This window comes from Diabrotica virgifera, chromosome 8 (assembly GCF_917563875.1).
Source record: "Diabrotica virgifera virgifera chromosome 8, PGI_DIABVI_V3a".
Lineage (NCBI taxonomy): Eukaryota > Metazoa > Arthropoda > Insecta > Coleoptera > Chrysomelidae > Diabrotica > Diabrotica virgifera.
The window spans coordinates 222188602-222214911 of NC_065450.1; the positions used below are offsets into that span (position 1 = coordinate 222188602).

At 35.0% G+C, this 26310-nt stretch overlaps 2 protein-coding genes across 2 annotated transcripts in view; one reads left to right on the forward strand and one right to left on the reverse strand.

Moving 5' to 3' along the window:
- The window catches only part of LOC114341959 (uncharacterized), a 50210-nt gene that overhangs the window by 22800 nt on the left and 1100 nt on the right, over positions 1 to 26310 (forward strand). The gene's annotated exons all lie outside the window — the stretch shown is intronic.
- The window catches only part of LOC114341884 (ribosome biogenesis regulatory protein homolog), a 62278-nt gene that overhangs the window by 9533 nt on the left and 26435 nt on the right, over positions 1 to 26310 (reverse strand). The gene's annotated exons all lie outside the window — the stretch shown is intronic.

Here is a 26310-nt window from a genome sequence, read left to right on the forward strand (position 1 = left end):
CCTTAAGAAATGCTGATTATTTTTCATGTTATATTCCCTATACCTAAATGCCAATTTCGGACTTATTGCTACATTTATTTAAAAAAAAAATTTTATTTAAACAAATTATAAAAATCAATTTTCTCGGCCCAGGTGGATATTATTTTAGGTTCTTTGGATCATTGGGAACAAAAAAGGTCTTTTGTAATTTTTCTCTGAAGTTAATCGTTTTCGAGTAATCAACAATTTAAAACTGAAAAAAATCGAATAATGACGATTTTTAAGGTTCAAAAACAAAAGTAAAAAATATAATTTTTAAAATTATAAAGTACCTAAATTCAAGCCCAACTCTTCTTCTAATAGCTTGCCATAAGATTTTTTGTTCTAAGGTCTTTTTATTCTAAAACATTGATTTTTAATTTTTAATGAAGTGCATATGAGAGGACGGGCGATCGGGCTGCATTAACATTTAAAATTACAATGTTTTAAAATGAAACAATCTTAAATTACTTATCGGTATCTGATAAAATAAGGCTTGAGGTTGAATTTGGGTACATCGCAGTTTCAAAAATAAAATTGTTTATTTGTGTTCTTGAACCTTGAAAATCGTCAATATTCGATTTTTTTCAGTTTTAAATTGTTTATAACCCGGAAACGATTAATTTTAGAGAAAAATTATAAAAGATCTTTTTTGTTCCCATGATCCAAACAACCTAAAATAGTGTTTACCCGGGTCAAAAATTGATTTTTATTAATTTTTTTTTTAAATAAATGTAGCAATAACTCCGAAATTATGGTATTTAGGTATAGGGAATATAACATGAAAAATTATCAGTATTTCTTAGGGAATTCAAAACATAAAAAATATACAGGGTGTTCCATTTGAAATAAGAAAGTTCATTAAATTTCCAGAAAAACGGAAAATATGACAACAATGTAATTAGCACTATAATATCGGCCGCATTAGAAAACCCGTACCTACCAAAACCTATAAAAATCGTGTAAGCCGTATTTGAGATAATTGAGTGTTTCCATACATAAAACTCACTCTGTATGTACCTATCATAAAAAGATAACAGAAACAATAAATCTTTCATTATGAGCATCATCTCTTTCGGCATTTAGAGTTTCCATTGTAGTCCAGGGTGCATCTGTTTTGAGATGGACGTTGAGAGGTGACTCAAATTTTTTTGCAGAAATTGCTTGAAAATAAATCAAATAATAATATTTGAGTTATCCTCCCTCTCAAAAAGGTCCGGAAAATTCGATTTTTTTCTTCGTTTTTTGATTATAACTTTAAAAGTGTTCATTTCCGAGAAAAGTTGTACTAACATAAAAGTTGCGCAATTAAATTTCCTACAATATAGAATTGGTTAAAAATTTAAAAAATAGTTACCCTAGTTGCAAAATAGCAATAATTGCGAAAAAACCATACAAAAACAAGTATTCGCATTTTACGTTTTTCAACCATTTATGCTACACTTAGGACCTTCATATTTCATTCGGAAAAACTTTATGATACAGTAAAATAATACTGTAAATTTCATTAAGATCGTTTAATAGATTTTCCAAAATAAATTTTGCAATCCAGCTTTCGCACAAAAAATTCATTTTTTCAAAACGTTACAGGACTGAAAATAAAGCAGATAGCAAGTTGAATTTTTTTTTGCTTATAGAAGTGTACTGTACCTTTTATTTGCAATTTTCAAAATTAAAATCGATTAATTACCACGGCAGTAAAAGGGCAGCAACAGTTCGAGCGCACAAAAATAAAATTTCCCCAGATCTACTGAAAAACTGGACGTTTCACAACATCTGGCAACAGCGCCTCCCATAAGAGCCTGTGTGTTAGAGTGAGATAGAAAATCAATTTTTCCCCAGATTCTGGGGAAATTTTAAAAAAATTTTAAGGTCCATTCTGCTCATTTTTGACGCTTTTTATGGTGGAGGCCGACGACTTGTCGGATCGTATCATTGGAAAGGGGAAGAAAAATGGGGATGAACATAGTATGTGTTGTATGCATCGGAGCAGGCCAGAAAGGCATTACGTCATATCTTTGTTTCTATTGGTCGGAGCGGGGTGTTAGGTGGCTCGTTGGAAAGGGGAGGGGATATTAAATATTCTCGCATGAAAAACAAACGCAAAAACATTGCCAAAACGGCACTATATCGTATCATCGTTTCTACTATATCGATCATCGTGTATGAGGTCTTGGTGGAAAGCGGAAGGCTGAAGGAATATGTTAACATGAAAATCAAATGCAAAGACATTGCCAAAACGGCACTATATCATATCTTCGTTTCTATTGGTCCAATTCGTGTGAATATGGTCTCGTTGGGAAAAAGAGGGGATATTGAATATGTTAACATAAAAACAAAGATGTCAGCAATGACAAAACAGCACTATATCATATCTTCGTTGCTATTGATTTTAGCGCAACAGACATCGAAGGGAAGGAGAAACATGGCAACACTGCCAAAACGGTGATATATTTGTTGCTATTGGAGATATTGTGACCTGTCAACTTAATGGGGATTCCACGTTTATTACAGTTCTTCGCCTAATCATGCCACCTGTTGGCTGCAACATGTAACTATGCCCAAGCCCTCTAGAAGAACGTATACCATTCTTACAGTATGACCAAACCATCAAACATCCGATCACAGTTGATAATCTCGTCATACAAATCGCCACCTGTCGGCTGCAACACGTAACTATGCCCAAGCCATCTAGAAGAACGTATACCATACTTACAGTATGACCAGCAAACATCCTCGATCTCCCTCCTATCATACATTCCTACAATGAACATATACCATTCTTACGCTGTGGCCAAACCAGCAAACATCTCACGTACAAGTCTTTTCTACGGAAAGTTGGGTAGTATCATGAAAATCACCAAACAAAAAAATGGTATTGCGATTCGCATACTGTATTTTATCTACGGCAAGGAGGGTAATACTATGTAGGTTGGCATTGTACTTCCGGTCTCAGGTAAAAAAATGGAAATATATGTTTAGAAAAATCACATAACAATATAGCATAACACAAACAACTGTTTGATATGCTGATATGATGTATATGTTGTCATAGAAAAGCCATTTTTACATAGTGTAATAAGCAGTGTTGTTAAAATAAAAATACATATATACACTATATTTTATCTATGACAATAAATTAATTTAGAGTGTATAGCTACATAGACTGTCGGAAAAAAATGTTAGCAGGTCAGTTAAGTATTGGTTAAATGTAATAAATATGTGTAAACGTTAATAAAGTAATGATAATAAGTTAGTGAATGTATGTAAAGCGATGTATAAAAATGATTACAAGCATGCGATGAAAGGAACGTAACCAATTCGGTTCGAACATAAATTTGTTGAAACAACAAAAATATGTTCTTAACAGCAGTCACCAACGTGAAGGTACGGTTATACGACTACCAGGAGAGGTTATGTTAGTATAGGACAAACAGTTAGTATGAATGATTTCTTTTACAGTCATTATGTAAGCATGCAATGAAAGGAACGTAACCAATTCGGTTCGAACATAAATTTGTTGAAACAACAAAATATGTTCTTAACAGCAGTCACCAACGTGAAGGTACGGTTAAATGCCCACCAGGAGAGGTTATGTTAGTATAGGAAAAACAGTTAGTATGAATGAATTATTTTACATTATATGATAACATATTTATTAATTACAATATACTTTACTTACTTACTAAGATTTGCTCAATATTTAACTTGGTTTAGTAGACATCTTTTTTATTGATCTGATGGACATCTTTTGTTTATTCTTATTAATGTTAAAACATCGATACTTTGGTGCTCATTCATTAGTTACTATGTTCTATAGTATTCAGAATGAATTATCGAGGGTAAATTTGTTCGATAACTCTAGGTTATCTAATTTTAAAACTAGGGATTTTCCGACTCCTGTTTTGTGACAGGCTATCGAAGACTTAAAACTAAATCGAGTAAAGAAGACCATTAAGTTATCGATTGTCTTAACTTGAAGGCTACATGAGCAACAGCTCTAGAATTAACCAGAACGGCTCATTATTTTGCCATTTATTTTGGTCCATATCAGATATCTTTTTAGTGGTCATAACTAAACATCTTTTTTTATATGTGCTAATCTTAATAATTTTACTTAATTTAGAGATAATACATGCAAAACTAAGATCTAGTAGAATTATCATATTATATAAAAACGATGAATGTGAGAAAGGTTTAGAAAAGGAATATAATAAAAGAGTCTGCTTCAAATATATTTAGCATTATGTTAGCTGTAATAATAAAGTTTTATAAATGACTATATACAATCAACTAAATATGCTAATCTTAATTATATAAAAATGATGTGTGATATTAAAGGGTGATATGAGAAATATAATAAAAAAATTGTCTGGTTCAGATGTATCATTATTGTAGTTGTAATAAATAAAGTTTAAAAAATGACTATATTCAATTAGCATCAATCTTAAAGTCAATCAGATCATCAAGGATAAATGTTAAAATATGCCTGGCTTATTGTAATCTTGCTTTGTGGTATATCTAATCAATATCTATCTCAAGATTTTCAATTAAATAGTGCCCCCACGGAAGTGTATCATAAGACTCTGGAAGGTGATATCTTTTATCATCATGTGGGCTGAGCGCAATCTTGCTTTGAGTTATAGAATAAACTTGGTGTTTATCAGAGCGTATAAGATTTTGCGAGGCGATCTTTGTTGTAGAAGTATCTAAACACTCTACGTAGTCCTCAAAAGTAATTTTACTATTTACCACAGACTTCTTTACCCCCTTCGCCTTCTTCGTTACACCATAATTTCGTATAATATTATCAATTTCGTCATCCTCATATTCCTGATCTATCAACTTCATTCTCAGTTGTTTTATATCATTATCTGTGATAGCTACTTTTGTAGTGTATAATTTCGATCGAAGACCTATGTAGTCGGTCATAATGCGGCCATTATTCTCATCCTTCATCATACCCAACACCTTCTTGTTAACCTGGGGGATGCCATAAATATTATCTTTAGGATAGTCAGACGTGTCAAAGTGCTGATGGCAGTCTGTTTTCATAGCCTCATAGGGATCTTTTTCCCGAATCTCTACGATCACACTATCAGTATCTGTATAGCAAGTCGTAAAGTTCTCACCAAACCTTCTACCTAAATACCCAAAGTGAAAATCGTAGATCATAGTTTTTGCCAAATCCAGTATACTCATGCCCACATATATTGGTTTATCTAGCCATATTACCGCTCTATGCATCTCGACAGCTACCAAGTTTTCATTAAAAATAGTAGCATTCTTAAACAGGGGACTGCTTATTCTGGCATCAGCTCCGTAACGACCCTCCCATTCAGTAAGCAATTTAATATCAACGCGCTTGCGCACATTCTCCATGGTCTTGCCGAACACAGCGTTGTTCATGAGCTTAAAAAGATTTTTCTCAAATTCATTTTTCGCTGCCTTCCGGAGATTGGTATTCAAGTCAATGTAGCTCTTTAGCCAAGGAGACTGCTTAAATTTCAGGACTCGGTGAATCTTTTTCAATATCAATCCGTGAGCTAGCGCTTGTTTTAAGGTCCTGTAATGAATCACATATCTCTCTTTATCATGAAGTGTAGCCATTAATTTGGTTTGCTCTCGCGGACGTTTTGGAGAAAGCATAGTTTTAGGGTTCAATGATTGGGGGCAAAACGGAAGATCTTTATGACGATCATGGATATGTTGGGGGTACTCCAGATCAACCTCGAGAAAGTACCCTTCAGAAGAATCGTCAGGTATGGACAGAACATCGATGTTGGCATCGACCCACTCAAACCCTCCATACGGAAGGAATTGCGACATCGCCCAGCCGTATTGATTATTGACATCGAAATACATTAGATAGGAGTCGGGCTTCGATGGATCGTAAGATTCCATATACTTGTTATTAGCGTGGACGCGGCGTTTCGAGCATACTTGACTCAAACCACCACGAATACCACGCTCCACAAACAAAAACATATCTGGATCTGTTAAAAGCTCTAGTTCCTGTTTTGTATGCTTAAGCATTGCATCCCACGTGAAGCCGGGAAGAGTAAAGTAATGAGCTGGGTCAAGATTATATGTTTTGAGACAACTGGATCGAAATTGCTCAAACACGTCTGCAAGAAGAAGAATGTCCGTTTTCATATATAAATCGATATAATCACCGAGAGTGGAGCAGGAGAATGAAGACCACACGTCTTGAGCTCTACGATAATGTCGACGTGGACATGGTTTATCCTCAAGTTTATTGTAAAATGCTTCCTGTGGTGGTAGACATGTTTCATTGAATTTTTGGAATGAATCGATATAATCATATGGCATGATGCCTTTCTTAGTTAGAAGATTGAAATTCTCCTCAGACAGTGATAAAAATTGAGAGCGGAGATTAGGATATTCTGTCAAATACGAAGAGAGCTTATCGAGAGAAGAAGCCATAAATCTAAAACTGTCGATAAAACGGAATTTAATTCGAGCATCATCGATATGTTTCGTAAATGATATATATTTTTCCTTCGTAATAGGAAGAAGATCTACGGGGCCTTTGATGTGTGTGGCAATATCATTAACAATGAAGTGGGCGTCATAACCGCTAAGGTTGTGAAATATTACTGGAATGGTGTGGGTGTCTTGATAATTAATGTTACACCCTTCGTGACTCGCACCTCGATAATTGTGTTCAGGAATCATGTGATCATGGTCTCGGACTTTCTTATCACTGGGGGAAAAGCGCTGCTCGCAGATATGGCAATGAGTGGCTACATGAAAATCACTTTCCTCCTGAGATGTCATATTTATATCATATGGGCACATAAACACTGTAGTTACATTCTCAGCAAGCTGATTAAGTTCATCTGCAAACCATTTCATGCAGTCCTTTCCTCGATAAGAGTTATAAAAAGAGAGAGTATCATCATATGAACATTTGAAGAAATACCCAACTGCTACAGGAATATGTTCTTGATGTTTCTTAGGATCTCCCGTACGTTTCAATGCACTTTCGAGATCTGCATATACGGCAAAGGGGGCTTTAATCTTATTCTTATAATTCTTAAATCTAAGCATTTTTCTACTCTCCTCAGGCATTTTAATGGCTGTTTCATTAATTCTCACACAATCTTCAGTGTGAGCTTCAAGCTGTTTTAATGATGAAAACGGCTGTAAGCACCTATTACAGATAAGATCTGATCGACCTTTGCAGCATGTTTTATGAATATTTAACTTTTTTTGCGATCGAAAGTAATGTAGGCAGGCGTCACAGAAATATTTTGTTCCATCTTCTCTGCTTAACTGCTTGGAAAGGAGGCGGGATAGATTTTTTATCCATACATAGTGGTATCTAATCGGACCTTGCTCGTCATATTTATCTTGAATCAAAAGCAGATTAACATGTTTATCCTTAGTGTTCTTTGTTAGTAAGGTTGGGAGGGTGACATAGTTATTCTTCTCCTTTTTCAAAATATATACGTTAATGGATATATTGTTTTGCTTTTCAAAGTTGGGAATTTGTTTGATGGTCATTGGAAACTGAATACCTTTTAATTTCAATACATCAGAATAGTGCGGATATTTGGATACTCTTTGAGGATCTTTGGTAGCAGGATATAATGCCGATATGACAGCCCATGCAAAGCATGCCTCGTCATCGTTCTTGACATTTACGCATGCTTCTTTTCTTTTAATCTGAGGAGGAAGTTCAACGAAGGAGGATCCGAGTTGTGGTGTAAATTTGTTGATGTTGACCCCCAGGTTAACAACAGCTTTTAGTGCCCAGCCACTATCACGCTCTTGGAATTCCTCCAATTTTGCAGTGATAGGTTCCATTACTTTCTCTTCAAACCATTCATCAAGATTGGTGTCTCGATATATGGCTGAGTTTGAAGTAGTAAAATATTTTGTATCGTTAAGCACTTTTTCTCCCTGAACGATTTCAAACTCTCCTCCGAATGCCGTGTTAACTTTCACTGCAGCGTCATTTTTTAGAGCATTTTGGATTCTCCGTTTAAATATGGCCTTACAATCATTAAGAAAACTGCCAGGGTCCTTGTGTTTAAGGTTTGAGATGACTCCCGTTCTAATTCTAGAGTTGAATGCTGATAAAGAGTCATCCCATTGTACCCTCTTGTAAGCAGTCTCCGGTCGAGTGTTAAGCCCCGCCCCCTTCTTCTGTTCAGCCTTCAGTTGCTTTCTCATTGTTATAATTTGCCTCATCTGGGCTTCCAAATGCTGCTTCTCCCCCATAGTCTTAGCATATCTCATCGAATCTCTTAATTTTTTAGATGCCTTATTACATTCAATCAGCCCTTTCTTAACATTATCTTCCTGATAATTATTTCTGACTAAGCCTAAGATGGATGTAATTACCTGTATAAGTTTAGTCAACATGTTAAATTAAAAATAAAAGATTCAAAATTTTCAAAAAATTGTCAATTTAGAACTAAAACTCGAAAATATTTATGAAATTAAAATTTTCAAAAAATCAGAATAAAAAATTTTCAAAAATATTAAAAATTTTCAAAATTCAAAAAATTTAAAATTTAAAAAAAATTGAAATTAAACCTCACCAGTGCACATATCTGAACGCTAGGAATATCTGAAACAGAATAAATAAAATACCTTAATGCAGAGTATAAGACACACAATGGTCGGACGGAAAACTGAATGGTATTATGTTATGCTCAAATGGCCCCTGCAAAGTGTAGATTTGTGCTTGTTTTTTCATAAGAAACAATGTAAAAGTGCTGCATTTAACATATTTGTCAAACTTGGTTACATTTTTCTATTCATGTACAATAAGTATAAATAGCAAATTTTAGATGAAAACATTTCAAACATATTGATTACCCCACCACTTTCAACACTAACACACTCGATAATTCTAAATAATACCAAGTTTTCATTCATCAAATAAAAATTGTTTAACAACTTAGCAAACCACAAATAACTGTTTGATATGCTGATATGATGTATATGTTAACATAGAAATAGCATTTAAAATAGTGTAATAAGCACTATTGCTGAAATAAAAAAATACTTACTTTATTTTATCTACGACCATAAATTAATTTAGAACATATCGCCGCATAGATAGATAATGCCAATGTAATTTTTCTGTGTACAAAATAAATATTTTTTAGAGTTATGGGTTTTTTATTTAAACGCCTTATTTATTGATCAAGTCTTATATTACATGATGATTCAAATTTTCTCTTAACAATTTTAAATATAATCTTTATAATTAAAATAAACACTGAAGCTAATATTATACAAGTCATTGCAAAAACATTATCTATTTCACTTTTCATGCTTTCTTTGTTCATCGTTGTTGACGCCGGCGTCGATAACATCATTAATAGTAATTGGATGAATTCGCCTTGTTGGAGTTTCCCTAAATAAGTAATCCACAGCACTTGAATATTCTTGTCGCAGCTGCTGGCTAAATTCCTTAGGTGTCCAGTCTATGCTGCTTCCCAGTGATAGGTTCTCTATTTGTTTTATAACCTTATTTTTATCCTCATAAAATAAAACTTGACTTCTTAACTGTGTCAGTTTTTCTCCAAATTCTGCTAGTTTACGTCTATACTCATTCAAAGACATGATGTTACTACCTCACGTCGCGCTGTGAAAATAAGGCCTTGCGCCTGAGCTCCCCGTGACAATAAGGCCTACGCGACATTTCACGAACCCACGTGACGTTTTGATGTGGCGTTTTTACGTGCTTTGACGTGACGTTTTACGTGACGTGCTTTGACGTGACGTTTTTACGTGGCGTGCTTTGACGTGACGTTTTTACGTGCTTTGACGTGACGTTTTACGTGACGTGCTTTGACGTGACGTTTTACGTGACGTGCTTTGACGTGACGTTTTACGTGACGTGCTTTGACGTGACGTTTTCACGTGACATTTCACAAGCCTACGTGACGTTTTGATGCTACGTTTTTACGTGACGCGTTGACGTGCTGTGTTCCTTTTCTTTGCAAGTCAGGTCGAGTGGTCTACGGCGTCGGCTTTAAGCACCGATGGGGTGCGAGGGTTCGAATCCCTCACCTGACACATTTTTATAGATGACCAGACACGTCACATTCTGTTAGGTACTGTCAGGTACGGACAAGAAGATTACGTGACGTGCTTTGACGTGACGTTTTCACGTGACATTTCACAAGCCTACGTGACGTTTTGATGTGACGTTTTACGTGACGCGTTGACGTGCTGTGTTCCTTTTAAGTTCTTTTAATAAAAAATTGCATTATGTTGTTGTTTTATTTAAATTCCAAAATTACCAGCCGCGCGCTTCATATCTACGAGATCCGCGAAAAACTTAAGGTACCGACCGCGCCTCTGGTTCGCGCAAAGCGAAAAATTAAGGTACCGATCGCACATCTGGTATCGCGCACCGCTGCGCCGCCTGTGTTCCTTTTAAGTTCTTTTAAAAAATTGCATTATGTTGTTGTTTTATTTAAATTCCAAAATTACCGCGCGCTTCGTATCTACGAGATCCGCGAAAAAGGTACCGACCGCGCATCTGCTTCGCGTTCCGCGAAAAATTAAGGTACCGATCGCACATCTGGTATCGCGCACCGATCGATCAGCGCTAGAACGCCGTCACATCGGAACGCGCCCCATCGGACGTCGTCACATCGGAAAGCGCCCTTTTGACACTATGCCGCCATGTTTTTTTGTATTCGTTATCTCCCGCCCATTCCAACGAGCCGTCGTACGTTTAAATCCATGGCGGCATAGTGTCAAAAGGGCGCTTTCCGATGTGACGACGTCCGATGGGGCGCGTTCCGATGTGACGGCGTTCTAGCGCTGATCGATCGGTGCGCGATACCAGATGTGCGATCGGTACCTTAATTTTTCGCGGAACGCGAAGCAGATGCGCGGTCGGTACCTTTTTCGCGGATCTCGTAGATACGAAGCGCGCGGTAATTTTGGAATTTAAATAAAACAACAACATAATGCAATTTTTTAAAAGAACTTAAAAGGAACACAGGCGGCGCAGCGGTGCGCGATACCAGATGTGCGATCGGTACCTTAATTTTTCGCTTTGCGCGAACCAGAGGCGCGGTCGGTACCTTAAGTTTTTCGCGGATCTCGTAGATATGAAGCGCGCGGCTGGTAATTTTGGAATTTAAATAAAACAACAACATAATGCAATTTTTTATTAAAAGAACTTAAAAGGAACACAGCACGTCAACGCGTCACGTAAAACGTCACATCAAAACGTCACGTAGGCTTGTGAAATGTCACGTGAAAACGTCACGTCAAAGCACGTCACGTAATCTTCTTGTCCGTACCTGACAGTACCTAACAGAATGTGACGTGTCTGGTCATCTATAAAAATGTGTCAGGTGAGGGATTCGAACCCTCGCACCCCATCGGTGCTTAAAGCCGACGCCGTAGACCACTCGACCTGACTTGCAAAGAAAAGGAACACAGCACGTCAACGCGTCACGTAAAAACGTAGCATCAAAACGTCACGTAGGCTTGTGAAATGTCACGTGAAAACGTCACGTCAAAGCACGTCACGTAAAACGTTACGTCAAAGCACGTCACGTAAAACGTCACGTCAAAGCACGTCACGTAAAACGTCACGTCAAAGCACGTAAAAACGTCACGTCAAAGCACGCCACGTAAAAACGTCACGTCAAAGCACGTCACGTAAAACGTCACGTCAAAGCACGTAAAAACGCCACATCAAAACGTCACGTGGGTTCGTGAAATGTCGCGTAGGCCTTATTGTCACGGGGAGCTCAGTCGCAAGGCCTTATTTTCACAGCGCGACGTGAGGTAGTAACATCATGTCTTTGAATGAGTATAGACGTAAACTAGCAGAATTTGGAGAAAAACTGACACAGTTAAGAAGTCAGGTTTTATTTTATGAGGATAAAAATAAGGTTATAAAACAAATAGAGAACCTATCACTGGGAAGCAGCATAGACTGGACACCTAAGGAATTTAGCCAGCAGCTGCGACAAGAATATTCAAGTGCTGTGGATTACTTATTTAGGGAAACTCCAACAAGGCGAATTCATCCAATTACTATTAATGATGTTATCGACGCCGGCGTCAACAACGATGAACAAAGAAAGCATGAAAAGTGAAATAGATAATGTTTTTGCAATGACTTGTATAATATTAGCTTCAGTGTTTATTTTAATTATAAAGATTATATTTAAAATTGTTAAGAGAAAATTTGAATCATCATGTAATATAAGACTTGATCAATAAATAAGGCGTTTAAATAAAAAACCCATAACTCTAAAAAATATTTATTTTGTACACAGAAAAATTACATTGGCATTATCTATCTATGCGGCGATATGTTCTAAATTAATTTATGGTCGTAGATAAAATAAAGTAAGTATTTTTTTATTTCAGCAATAGTGCTTATTACACTATTTTAAATGCTATTTCTATGTTAACATATACATCATATCAGCATATCAAACAGTTATTTGTGGTTTGCTAAGTTGTTAAACAATTTTTATTTGATGAATGAAAACTTGGTATTATTTAGAATTATCGAGTGTGTTAGTGTTGAAAGTGGTGGGGTAATCAATATGTTTGAAATGTTTTCATCTAAAATTTGCTATTTATACTTATTGTACATGAATAGAAAAATGTAACCAAGTTTGACAAATATGTTAAATGCAGCACTTTTACATTGTTTCTTATGAAAAAACAAGCACAAATCTACACTTTGCAGGGGCCATTTGAGCATAACATAATACCATTCAGTTTTCCGTCCGACCATTGTGTGTCTTATACTCTGCATTAAGGTATTTTATTTATTCTGTTTCAGATATTCCTAGCGTTCAGATATGTGCACTGGTGAGGTTTAATTTCAATTTTTTTTAAATTTTAAATTTTTTGAATTTTGAAAATTTTTAATATTTTTGAAAATTTTTTATTCTGATTTTTTGAAAATTTTAATTTCATAAATATTTTCGAGTTTTAGTTCTAAATTGACAATTTTTTGAAAATTTTGAATCTTTTATTTTTAATTTAACATGTTGACTAAACTTATACAGGTAATTACATCCATCTTAGGCTTAGTCAGAAATAATTATCAGGAAGATAATGTTAAGAAAGGGCTGATTGAATGTAATAAGGCATCTAAAAAATTAAGAGATTCGATGAGATATGCTAAGACTATGGGGGAGAAGCAGCATTTGGAAGCCCAGATGAGGCAAATTATAACAATGAGAAAGCAACTGAAGGCTGAACAGAAGAAGGGGGCGGGGCTTAACACTCGACCGGAGACTGCTTACAAGAGGGTACAATGGGATGACTCTTTATCAGCATTCAACTCTAGAATTAGAACGGGAGTCATCTCAAACCTTAAACACAAGGACCCTGGCAGTTTTCTTAATGATTGTAAGGCCATATTTAAACGGAGAATCCAAAATGCTCTAAAAAATGACGCTGCAGTGAAAGTTAACACGGCATTCGGAGGAGAGTTTGAAATCGTTCAGGGAGAAAAAGTGCTTAACGATACAAAATATTTTACTACTTCAAACTCAGCCATATATCGAGACACCAATCTTGATGAATGGTTTGAAGAGAAAGTAATGGAACCTATCACTGCAAAATTGGAGGAATTCCAAGAGCGTGATAGTGGCTGGGCACTAAAAGCTGTTGTTAACCTGGGGGTCAACATCAACAAATTTACACCACAACTCGGATCCTCCTTCGTTGAACTTCCTCCTCAGATTAAAAGAAAAGAAGCATGCGTAAATGTCAAGAACGATGACGAGGCATGCTTTGCATGGGCTGTCATATCGGCATTATATCCTGCTACCAAAGATCCTCAAAGAGTATCCAAATATCCGCACTATTCTGATGTATTGAAATTAAAAGGTATTCAGTTTCCAATGACCATCAAACAAATTCCCAACTTTGAAAAGCAAAACAATATATCCATTAACGTATATATTTTGAAAAAGGAGAAGAATAACTATGTCACCCTCCCAACCTTACTAACAAAGAACACTAAGGATAAACATGTTAATCTGCTTTTGATTCAAGATAAATATGACGAGCAAGGTCCGATTAGATACCACTATGTATGGATAAAAAATCTATCCCGCCTCCTTTCCAAGCAGTTAAGCAGAGAAGATGGAACAAAATATTTCTGTGACGCCTGCCTACATTACTTTCGATCGCAAAAAAAGTTAAATATTCATAAAACATGCTGCAAAGGTCGATCAGATCTTATCTGTAATAGGTGCTTACAGCCGTTTTCATCATTAAAACAGCTTGAAGCTCACACTGAAGATTGTGTGAGAATTAATGAAACAGCCATTAAAATGCCTGAGGAGAGTAGAAAAATGCTTAGATTTAAGAATTATAAGAATAAGATTAAAGCCCCCTTTGCCGTATATGCAGATCTCGAAAGTGCATTGAAACGTACGGGAGATCCTAAGAAACATCAAGAACATATTCCTGTAGCAGTTGGGTATTTCTTCAAATGTTCATATGATGATACTCTCTCTTTTTATAACTCTTATCGAGGAAAGGACTGCATGAAATGGTTTGCAGATGAACTTAATCAGCTTGCTGAGAATGTAACTACAGTGTTTATGTGCCCATATGATATAAATATGACATCTCAGGAGGAAAGTGATTTTCATGTAGCCACTCATTGCCATATCTGCGAGCAGCGCTTTTCCCCCAGTGATAAGAAAGTCCGAGACCATGATCACATGATTCCTGAACACAATTATCGAGGTGCGAGTCACGAAGGGTGTAACATTAATTATCAAGACACCCACACCATTCCAGTAATATTTCACAACCTTAGCGGTTATGACGCCCACTTCATTGTTAATGATATTGCCACACACATCAAAGGCCCCGTAGATCTTCTTCCTATTACGAAGGAAAAATATATATCATTTACGAAACATATCGATGATGCTCGAATTAAATTCCGTTTTATCGACAGTTTTAGATTTATGGCTTCTTCTCTCGATAAGCTCTCTTCGTATTTGACAGAATATCCTAATCTCCGCTCTCAATTTTTATCACTGTCTGAGGAGAATTTCAATCTTCTAACTAAGAAAGGCATCATGCCATATGATTATATCGATTCATTCCAAAAATTCAATGAAACATGTCTACCACCACAGGAAGCATTTTACAATAAACTTGAGGATAAACCATGTCCACGTCGACATTATCGTAGAGCTCAAGACGTGTGGTCTTCATTCTCCTGCTCCACTCTCGGTGATTATATCGATTTATATATGAAAACGGACATTCTTCTTCTTGCAGACGTGTTTGAGCAATTTCGATCCAGTTGTCTCAAAACATATAATCTTGACCCAGCTCATTACTTTACTCTTCCCGGCTTCACGTGGGATGCAATGCTTAAGCATACAAAACAGGAACTAGAGCTTTTAACAGATCCAGATATGTTTTTGTTTGTGGAGCGTGGTATTCGTGGTGGTTTGAGTCAAGTATGCTCGAAACGCCGCGTCCACGCTAATAACAAGTATATGGAATCTTACGATCCATCGAAGCCCGACTCCTATCTAATGTATTTCGATGTCAATAATCAATACGGCTGGGCGATGTCGCAATTCCTTCCGTATGGAGGGTTTGAGTGGGTCGATGCCAACATCGATGTTCTGTCCATACCTGACGATTCTTCTGAAGGGTACTTTCTCGAGGTTGATCTGGAGTACCCCCAACATATCCATGATCGTCATAAAGATCTTCCGTTTTGCCCCCAATCATTGAACCCTAAAACTATGCTTTCTCCAAAACGTCCGCGAGAGCAAACCAAATTAATGGCTACACTTCATGATAAAGAGAGATATGTGATTCATTACAGGACCTTAAAACAAGCGCTAGCTCACGGATTGATATTGAAAAAGATTCACCGAGTCCTGAAATTTAAGCAGTCTCCTTGGCTAAAGAGCTACATTGACTTGAATACCAATCTCCGGAAGGCAGCGAAAAATGAATTTGAGAAAAATCTTTTTAAGCTCATGAACAACGCTGTGTTCGGCAAGACCATGGAGAATGTGCGCAAGCGCGTTGATATTAAATTGCTTACTGAATGGGAGGGTCGTTACGGAGCTGATGCCAGAATAAGCAGTCCCCTGTTTAAGAATGCTACTATTTTTAATGAAAACTTGGTAGCTGTCGAGATGCATAGAGCGGTAATATGGCTAGATAAACCAATATATGTGGGCATGAGTATACTGGATTTGGCAAAAACTATGATCTACGATTTTCACTTTGGGTATTTAGGTAGAAGGTTTGGTGAGAACTTTACGACTTGCTATACAGATACTGATAGTGTGATCGTAGAGATTCGGGAAAAAGATCCCTATGAGGCTATGAAAACAGACTGCCATCAGCACTTTGACACGTCTGACTATCCTAAAGATAATATTTATGGCATCCCCCAGGTTAACAAGAAGGTGTTGGGTATGATGAAGGATGAGAATAATGGCCGCATTATGACCGACTACATAGGTCTTCGATCGAAATTATACACTACAAAAGTAGCTATCACAGATAATGATATAAAACAACTGAGAATGAAGTTGATAGATCAGGAATATGAGGATGACGAAATTGATAATATTATACGAAATTATGGTGTAACGAAGAAGGCGAAGGGGGTAAAGAAGTCTGTGGTAAATAGTAAAATTACTTTTGAGGACTACGTAGAGTGTTTAGATACTTCTACAACAAAGATCGCCTCGCAAAATCTTATACGCTCTGATAAACACCAAGTTTATTCTATAACTCAAAGCAAGATTGCGCTCAGCCCACATGATGATAAAAGATATCACCTTCCAGAGTCTTATGATACACTTCCGTGGGGGCACTATTTAATTGAAAATCTTGAGATAGATATTGATTAGATATACCACAAAGCAAGATTACAATAAGCCAGGCATATTTTAACATTTATCCTTGATGATCTGATTGACTTTAAGATTGATGCTAATTGAATATAGTCATTTTTTAAACTTTATTTATTACAACTACAATAATGATACATCTGAACCAGACAATTTTTTTATTATATTTCTCATATCACCCTTTAATATCACACATCATTTTTATATAATTAAGATTAGCATATTTAGTTGATTGTATATAGTCATTTATAAAACTTTATTATTACAGCTAACATAATGCTAAATATATTTGAAGCAGACTCTTTTATTATATTCCTTTTCTAAACCTTTCTCACATTCATCGTTTTTATATAATATGATAATTCTACTAGATCTTAGTTTTGCATGTATTATCTCTAAATTAAGTAAAATTATTAAGATTAGCACATATAAAAAAAGATGTTTAGTTATGACCACTAAAAAGATATCTGATATGGACCAAAATAAATGGCAAAATAATGAGCCGTTCTGGTTAATTCTAGAGCTGTTGCTCATGTAGCCTTCAAGTTAAGACAATCGATAACTTAATGGTCTTCTTTACTCGATTTAGTTTTAAGTCTTCGATAGCCTGTCACAAAACAGGAGTCGGAAAATCCCTAGTTTTAAAATTAGATAACCTAGAGTTATCGAACAAATTTACCCTCGATAATTCATTCTGAATACTATAGAACATAGTAACTAATGAATGAGCACCAAAGTATCGATGTTTTAACATTAATAAGAATAAACAAAAGATGTCCATCAGATCAATAAAAAAGATGTCTACTAAACCAAGTTAAATATTGAGCAAATCTTAGTAAGTAAGTAAAGTATATTGTAATTAATAAATATGTTATCATATAATGTAAAATAATTCATTCATACTAACTGTTTTTCCTATACTAACATAACCTCTCCTGGTGGGCATTTAACCGTACCTTCACGTTGGTGACTGCTGTTAAGAACATATTTTGTTGTTTCAACAAATTTATGTTCGAACCGAATTGGTTACGTTCCTTTCATTGCATGCTTACATAATGACTGTAAAAGAAATCATTCATACTAACTGTTTGTCCTATACTAACATAACCTCTCCTGGTAGTCGTATAACCGTACCTTCACGTTGGTGACTGCTGTTAAGAACATATTTTTGTTGTTTCAACAAATTTATGTTCGAACCGAATTGGTTACGTTCCTTTCATCGCATGCTTGTAATCATTTTTATACATCGCTTTACATACATTCACTAACTTATTATCATTACTTTATTAACGTTTACACATATTTATTACATTTAACCAATACTTAACTGACCTGCTAACATTTTTTTCCGACAGTCTATGTAGCTATACACTCTAAATTAATTTATTGTCATAGATAAAATATAGTGTATATATGTATTTTTATTTTAACAACACTGCTTATTACACTATGTAAAAATGGCTTTTCTATGACAACATATACATCATATCAGCATATCAAACAGTTGTTTGTGTTATGCTATATTGTTATGTGATTTTTCTAAACATATATTTCCATTTTTTTTACCTGAGACCGGAAGTACAATGCCAACCTACATAGTATTACCCTCCTTGCCGTAGATAAAATACAGTATGCGAATCGCAATACCATTTTTTTGTTTGGTGATTTTCATGATACTACCCAACTTTCCGTAGAAAAGACTTGTACGTGAGATGTTTGCTGGTTTGGCCACAGCGTAAGAATGGTATATGTTCATTGTAGGAATGTATGATAGGAGGGAGATCGAGGATGTTTGCTGGTCATACTGTAAGTATGGTATACGTTCTTCTAGATGGCTTGGGCATAGTTACGTGTTGCAGCCGACAGGTGGCGATTTGTATGACGAGATTATCAACTGTGATCGGATGTTTGATGGTTTGGTCATACTGTAAGAATGGTATACGTTCTTCTAGAGGGCTTGGGCATAGTTACATGTTGCAGCCAACAGGTGGCATGATTAGGCGAAGAACTGTAATAAACGTGGAATCCCCATTAAGTTGACAGGTCACAATATCTCCAATAGCAACAAATATATCACCGTTTTGGCAGTGTTGCCATGTTTCTCCTTCCCTTCGATGTCTGTTGCGCTAAAATCAATAGCAACGAAGATATGATATAGTGCTGTTTTGTCATTGCTGACATCTTTGTTTTTATGTTAACATATTCAATATCCCCTCTTTTTCCCAACGAGACCATATTCACACGAATTGGACCAATAGAAACGAAGATATGATATAGTGCCGTTTTGGCAATGTCTTTGCATTTGATTTTCATGTTAACATATTCCTTCAGCCTTCCGCTTTCCACCAAGACCTCATACACGATGATCGATATAGTAGAAACGATGATACGATATAGTGCCGTTTTGGCAATGTTTTTGCGTTTGTTTTTCATGCGAGAATATTTAATATCCCCTCCCCTTTCCAACGAGCCACCTAACACCCCGCTCCGACCAATAGAAACAAAGATATGACGTAATGCCTTTCTGGCCTGCTCCGATGCATACAACACATACTATGTTCATCCCCATTTTTCTTCCCCTTTCCAATGATACGATCCGACAAGTCGTCGGCCTCCACCATAAAAAGCGTCAAAAATGAGCAGAATGGACCTTAAAATTTTTTTAAAATTTCCCCAGAATCTGGGGAAAAATTGATTTTCTATCTCACTCTAACACACAGGCTCTTATGGGAGGCGCTGTTGCCAGATGTTGTGAAACGTCCAGTTTTTCAGTAGATCTGGGGAAATTTTATTTTTGTGCGCTCGAACTGTTGCTGCCCTTTTACTCACGGCGTCAGAAAATTTTTTAAATAAACAATAATTTTTGGTGCTACGCGCAGGACAGCGGTGTTCGATTCACACAAGTTGATTTCCAACAAAAATTTCTTCCAATCTTTATCTAATATATTATTTTCTTACTCTATATTTTGTTGTATTTTAATATTTTAATTCCACAAAAATCAAACTAATTTTATAATTGTTTGTGAAATATTGTTTAAACAATTGCATATGTTTAAAAATAATAAACTTTTATTATTTAAGTTAAAATATATGAACAAAGAAAGTTTTTGCTAATAAAAGTGTTATTTCAAAGGATAAAATATTGTTTAAACAATTGCATATGTTTAAAAATAATAAAATTTTATTATTTAAGTTAAAATATATGAACAAAGAAAGTTTTTGCTAATAAAAGTGTTATTTCAAAGGATAGAGTATGTGTTTTTATTTTGCAATAAACAAATTTATTTATATATATCGAAATGTAATAAAAATTAAAATGTATCAATCATTATCAAAGGTCATTGGAATGCTCAATCAGAGCAAACTATCCGCTGTCCTGCGCGTAGCACTAATAATTAATGTTTATTTAAAAAAATTCCTGACGCCGTGGTGTTAATCGACTTTAATTTTGCAAAATTGCAAATGAAAGGTACAGTACACTTCTATACGCAAAAAAAAATTTCAACTTGCTATCTGCTTTATTTTCAGTCCTGTAACATTTTGAAAAAATGAATTTTTTTTACGAAAGCTGGATTGCAAAATTTATTTTGCAAAATCTATTAAACCGATCTTAATGAAATTTACAGTATTGTTTTATTGTATCATAAAGTTTTTTAGGGTGAAATATGAAGGTCCGAAGTGTAGCATAAATGGTTGAAAAACGTAAAATGCGAATACTTGTTTTTGTATGTTTTTTTTACAATTATTGCTATTTTGCAACAAGGGTGACTATTTTTTAAATTTTTAGTTAATTCTATATTGTAGTAAATTTAATTACGCAACTTTTATGTTAGCACAACTTTTCTCGGAAATGAATACTTTTAAAGTTATAATCAAAAAACCAAGAAAAAATTCTAATTTTTCCTTAATTTTTTGACATTTTAATTATTTAAACAATGTTCCGGACCTTTTTGAGAGGGAGGATAACTCAAATATTATTATTTGATTTATTTTCAAGCAATTTCTGCAAAAAAATTTGAGTCACCTCTCAACGTCCAAATGTACTAATATTTTTACAGATGCCCCCTGGTCTATTGAGCGATTTACGATGACGCTATCTTGATAAAATCTTAAAAATGCAATTTGAGTAATAGAAAATCAAAGCACTGATAATCCGCACCCGGATAATCGGGGTTCTACTGTACATCTTTTTTTTTTTTGTCGATCATGTCAGCCTTCGATCTTCTTCATGTGCCATCTCCTCTAAGAAGATTGACAACCATCACGGAAATTCGCAATTTCGATACCGCTGCTCTAAAGAGATCAGCAGAAGTGCAATTAAACCAAGCTCTCAAATTGTTTAACCAGGAGATGCGTCTTCTTCCGCGACTCCTTCTACCCTGTATTCTTCCTTGTATTATTAATTGTAACAAGTTATAACGCTCGCCCCTCATAACATGTCCCAGATATTGCAGTTTTCTGACTTGAATTGTATTTAAAACCTCTTTATCTTTTCCCATTTTTCTCAACACCTCGATATTCGTGACTCTATCCACCCAACTTATTCTTAATATTCTTCTGTAGGCCCATAACTCGAAGGCTTCTAATCTGTCCGAAACATCCTTCTTTAATGTCCAAGCCTCCAACCCATAAAATAATACGGAGAACACGTAGCATCTCAGAAGTCTTATCTTTAAAGAAATTGTAATGTCCCTGCTACAGAGTACTTTTTTCAGTTTGTTGAAAGCATTTCTTGCCTGTCCTATTCTTGCTTTAATCTCTTCTGTGTACTCATTAGTTTCATTAATTATTGTACCCAAATATTTATATTTTTCAACCTTTTTAATTTGTTTCCATGTATTGTTATGCTTTCTTGGCGCTGTTGAGCTTTTGTGATTACCATAAATTGTGTCTTTTTTGTGTTTAGGGACAGTCCGTTTTCTTGGCTGACTTCTACCACTCTGTCAACCATTTGTTGTAAATCCTCAAGACATTCGGCTAATAAAATAGTGTCGTCGGCAAACCGTATATTATTGATTGGTCTCCCATTTACTTTTATTCCCGTCGTTAGGTCTTCTAGTGCTTCCTGGATTATTTCCTCTGAATACAAATTGAACAAGGTAGGAGACAGGACACAGCCCTGTCTGATGCCCCTCTCAATCTGTATTTCATTTGAAAAGGCGTTGTTCTCTTTTACCACAGCGATCTGATTATAATAGATAGCACTAATGATCCTGATGTCCCTCATATCTAAGTTTTTCTTTTCAAGTAATTCAATAAGGCGGTTATGTATGACCTTATCGAAGGCTTTGTTGTAATCCAAGAAACACATATATACTGGCTGATTAACATCCATGCACCTTTGCACAAGTACATTTACAGCGAACAGGGCTTCCCTCGTTCCCATTGCATTTCTAAATCCAAATTGCGTGTCGCTTTTGTCCTGCTCAAGTTTGTTATATATTCTTCGGTGCATAATTTTTAAAAATATTATCCGGTGGTCTTGGCATTCTTTTGCATTTGGTTTTTTTAGCAGTGTTATGAACGTTGACAGCAGCCAATCTATGGGAATGATTCCTGTACTGTATATTGTATTAAATAAGTCGACCAATATTCCAATTTGCTGTTCTTCTATTAACCGTATTATGCCTACAGGTATTTGGTCAGGACCTGTTGCCTTGTTGTTCTTTGTTCGCTTTATCGCCTCTAATACCTCATCTTCTGTTATGTCTGGGCCGTTGTCGAACTTTTCCTGCTCTAGTACTATCTCAGTCCGTTCGTCTTTAAATAGCTCTTGAATATATTCCTGCCATCTTTTAAGCCTTTCACTGACGTCTATGATTATTTTGCCGTTTTTATCCAGCAGTATGTTTGATTTTTTCTTAATATTAGTACCTGTTATTTCTCTAATTTCCTTATGAAGGTTTAAGTTATCATGTTTACCAACTGTTCAATCTCTGTATACCATCTTTCCTTTGCCTCTCTGATCTTTTTCCTTATTTGTGTGTATAATATTATACATGTTTTTGTCTTTGGTTTCGCCTTGCTTCCATGAGATTTAGAATCTCCTCGGTCATCCATTCATTTTTATTCTTAATTAGTTTAGGTGTTAGTGTTGTCTCACATGTGCGGATAAGAGCATCTTTTAACATATGCCATTTCCTGTTCGCATCTTCAGTAGGAATAATTTCTATTTTGGTGAGCTCTTCTTTAATTTTTAGTGTGACTTGCACTTTTGTTGATGGATCTCTCAAACGAGATACTTGTATCGTCTCTACTTTAGTTTTAACAACAGGCTTCTTTAGATTAATTCTAAACCTTCCTACAACTGGGTAGTGATCTGATCTCACATCAGCTCCAGGGTATGATTTTACTGATTTTATGGAATTTCGGTATCGTTTGCAGATGAGAAGGTAGTCAATTTGGTTTCTGATGACGTTATGTGAGTAGCCTTCGATGGTAATCCACAAATCGTCGGTGATGTGACAATAATTCCTATCTGCTTTTTCATGACTTTTGTAACAGAGACTTCAAACTTTTTGAAGTTATACTTCTTTACGCGCGATATGAGGGTGAATTTTAATGGGATTAAAACCTTTGATCCCGGCGCAGTCGCATTACAACTTTGTTCTGATTGGATGTTCAAATGACATGACAAAAATTATCCAATATGGCAGCTGTGGGACTGTGGTTTGGTTGTTGCGTTTTAAAATTTGTAGGAAGAGAAACAACAAACAAAAAGTTAGTTAATGGTTATACTGCCTTTTTAAATAGTTTTCATATTATATTTTTGGACTTATTAACATAGAAGAGATGATTGTTGCATGCCAATGTGAAAGCCCATCAAACTGTGACTAGTATGAGTGCCGCAAAATTACTGATAAATAACCTATTAGCTTGAAAGCGTAGAGAACTGTGGATAACAACAATCAACCGGGACGATCTACGATCTCGCTTATTCAAAGCTAAAGAATCTCACACTGGTAAGTGTTTTAAAAATAGTTGATCAAATTTTGTTATGATATTTGAACATAGCACGATGCAAGTGATTGCGAAATTTATTAGTCGTTATATTGATACATAGTATGTAATACTTTTATTTACATAATTTGATTACCATCAAAATTTCTATCAATATTGTCGATCTTCGCACATAATGACACACTGTCTCCGTGGCGAAGCGTTTAATGCGAGTGAACCCCAATACAACGCCAATAACGGGAGCGCTGGTAAGTTGGTTCGAATCCCAAGTATATTTATTATATAATTTTATTTTCAGAAAATACGTATTAGTCCATTCATTCATGGTTTTCGCTCTAAATTTTAAAGAACCGCTTGGATTGACATGAAATTTGGCATACGTATAGCTTACATGTCAAAGAAAAAAGTGATATTGTGCCGATGTGTGCTTTTGCCCTGGGGGTGACTTTCACCCCCTTTTGGGGGTGAAAAAATATATGTCCAAAATAAGTCTGGAAATAAGTAAACTGACTAAGTTTAAGTAACTTTTGTTCTATAGAGCTTTTTCGCCAAGTCAACACTTTTCGAGTTATTTGCTTGTGAATATGTTAATTTTTCAACAAAATAACCACATTTTTAGACGGTTTTTCGCAAATAACTCAAAAAGTAAGTATTTTGTCGAAAAAAACGTTCTTAGCAAAAATATAGCCTATACAAAAGTAAAAAAAAATGGTGTACGCGTTAGGTCTCTGGATCTTGTAGAACGAGAGTTATAGCCAATGAAAAATAGATTCATATTCACCAAATTTCAAATAGAATATTTCGACGTGAAATATCCAAAAAATTAAGCACTTTTGGGGAAAACCCATTATAACTTTTTTAAAGTGTTTAAAAAAAGCTTTATTTCTGTTTTTACAAAAAGTTTCTAGCATTAAATTTAAGCAAGTTACGCTCAAAATAAAGTTGGTCCCTTTTGTTTTGCAAAAAAAAAAAATCGGGAAAACCACCCCCTAATTAGCAACTTAAATGAAATTAATCGTTACCGCTCCACAAATTATTTTACTTATGTTGTGTTTATATGATATGTAAGTTTCATCGATTCAAAGTGCTTATTTTTGAAAAAATTTGGTTTCAAAGTAAAATTTTTAAAAATTTAAATTTTGAAAAATATGCTTTTTTTCAAAATAACTTAAAAATTGTTAGAGATACCAAAGATCTCGAAAACAAAAAAGTCAGATTTGATTTTTTGAATATCATGTATTTTTTTGTTTTTCTGTTAGACAAAAATTGGTTAAGATTTGGTGTTTCTAAATTTGCATACATTCGTGATCAGTGATTCGTTCAACCACTTTTAACTACAGCCCTTTTAATAATAAGGACTTTGAACCGATGAAACTTACAGATCATATAAACAATATATACACGAGTCAAGAAACTTGTGAAGTCGTAACGAATAAGTTCATTTAAGATACTAATTAGGAGGTGATTTTCTCGATTTTTTTACCAAAACCAAAAGGGACTAACTTTATTTTGAGCGTAACTTGTTTAATTTTGATGCTAGAAATTTTTTTATAAAACAAAAATGAAGCTTGTTTTAAACACTTTAAATAAGTTGTAATAAGTTTTCCCCGAAATATGCTTCATTTTTGGTTATTTCACGTTAAAGGATTCCATTTGGAATTTAACGAATATGAACCTATTTTTCATTAGCTATAACTCTGCTTCTACTAGGTGTAGAGACATGATATATACACCATTTTTTTACAGGCTATATTTTTGCTAAGAACGTTTTTCTGACAAAATACTTACTATTTGAGTTATTTGCGAAAAACCGTCCAAAAGCGTGGTTATTTTGTTGAAAAAATGAACATATTCACTGCCAAATAACTCGAAAAGTATTGACTTAGTGAAAAAACTCTATAGAACAAAAGTTACTTAAAATTAGCCAGTTTATCCATTTCCTGACTTTTTTGGACGAAAATTTTTTCACCCCCAAGAGGGGGTGAAAATCACCCCCAGGGCAAAAGCACATATCGGCACAATATCACTTTTTTTCTTTGACTTATTAGCTATGTGTATGCCAAATTTCATGTCAATCCAAGCGGTTCTTTAAAATTTAGAGGTTTTGCAATATTTTACCGTTAAAGAACGGACTATATTTAGTTAAAAAAATTTCCGACAATTAATGTTCAGAAATCATTTGTGGCATTTTTAATGTGTTTGTGTGTGTTTTATTCTTTTATTATTTTAATTTTTGGCACTGTTTTAATAAAAATGTTTGAGAAGTAGTAAGTATAAATTATTTTAATATTTAAATAAAATATAAATAAAAAGTATATTAATTTCGTTTATAATCATATAATCATATAATAGAAGTATAACTTCTTACGTGCGTACAAAAGTACACACACATTCTTTTTTTAGGGTCACTTCCTGTTTTCATATGCGAGTTTGTACT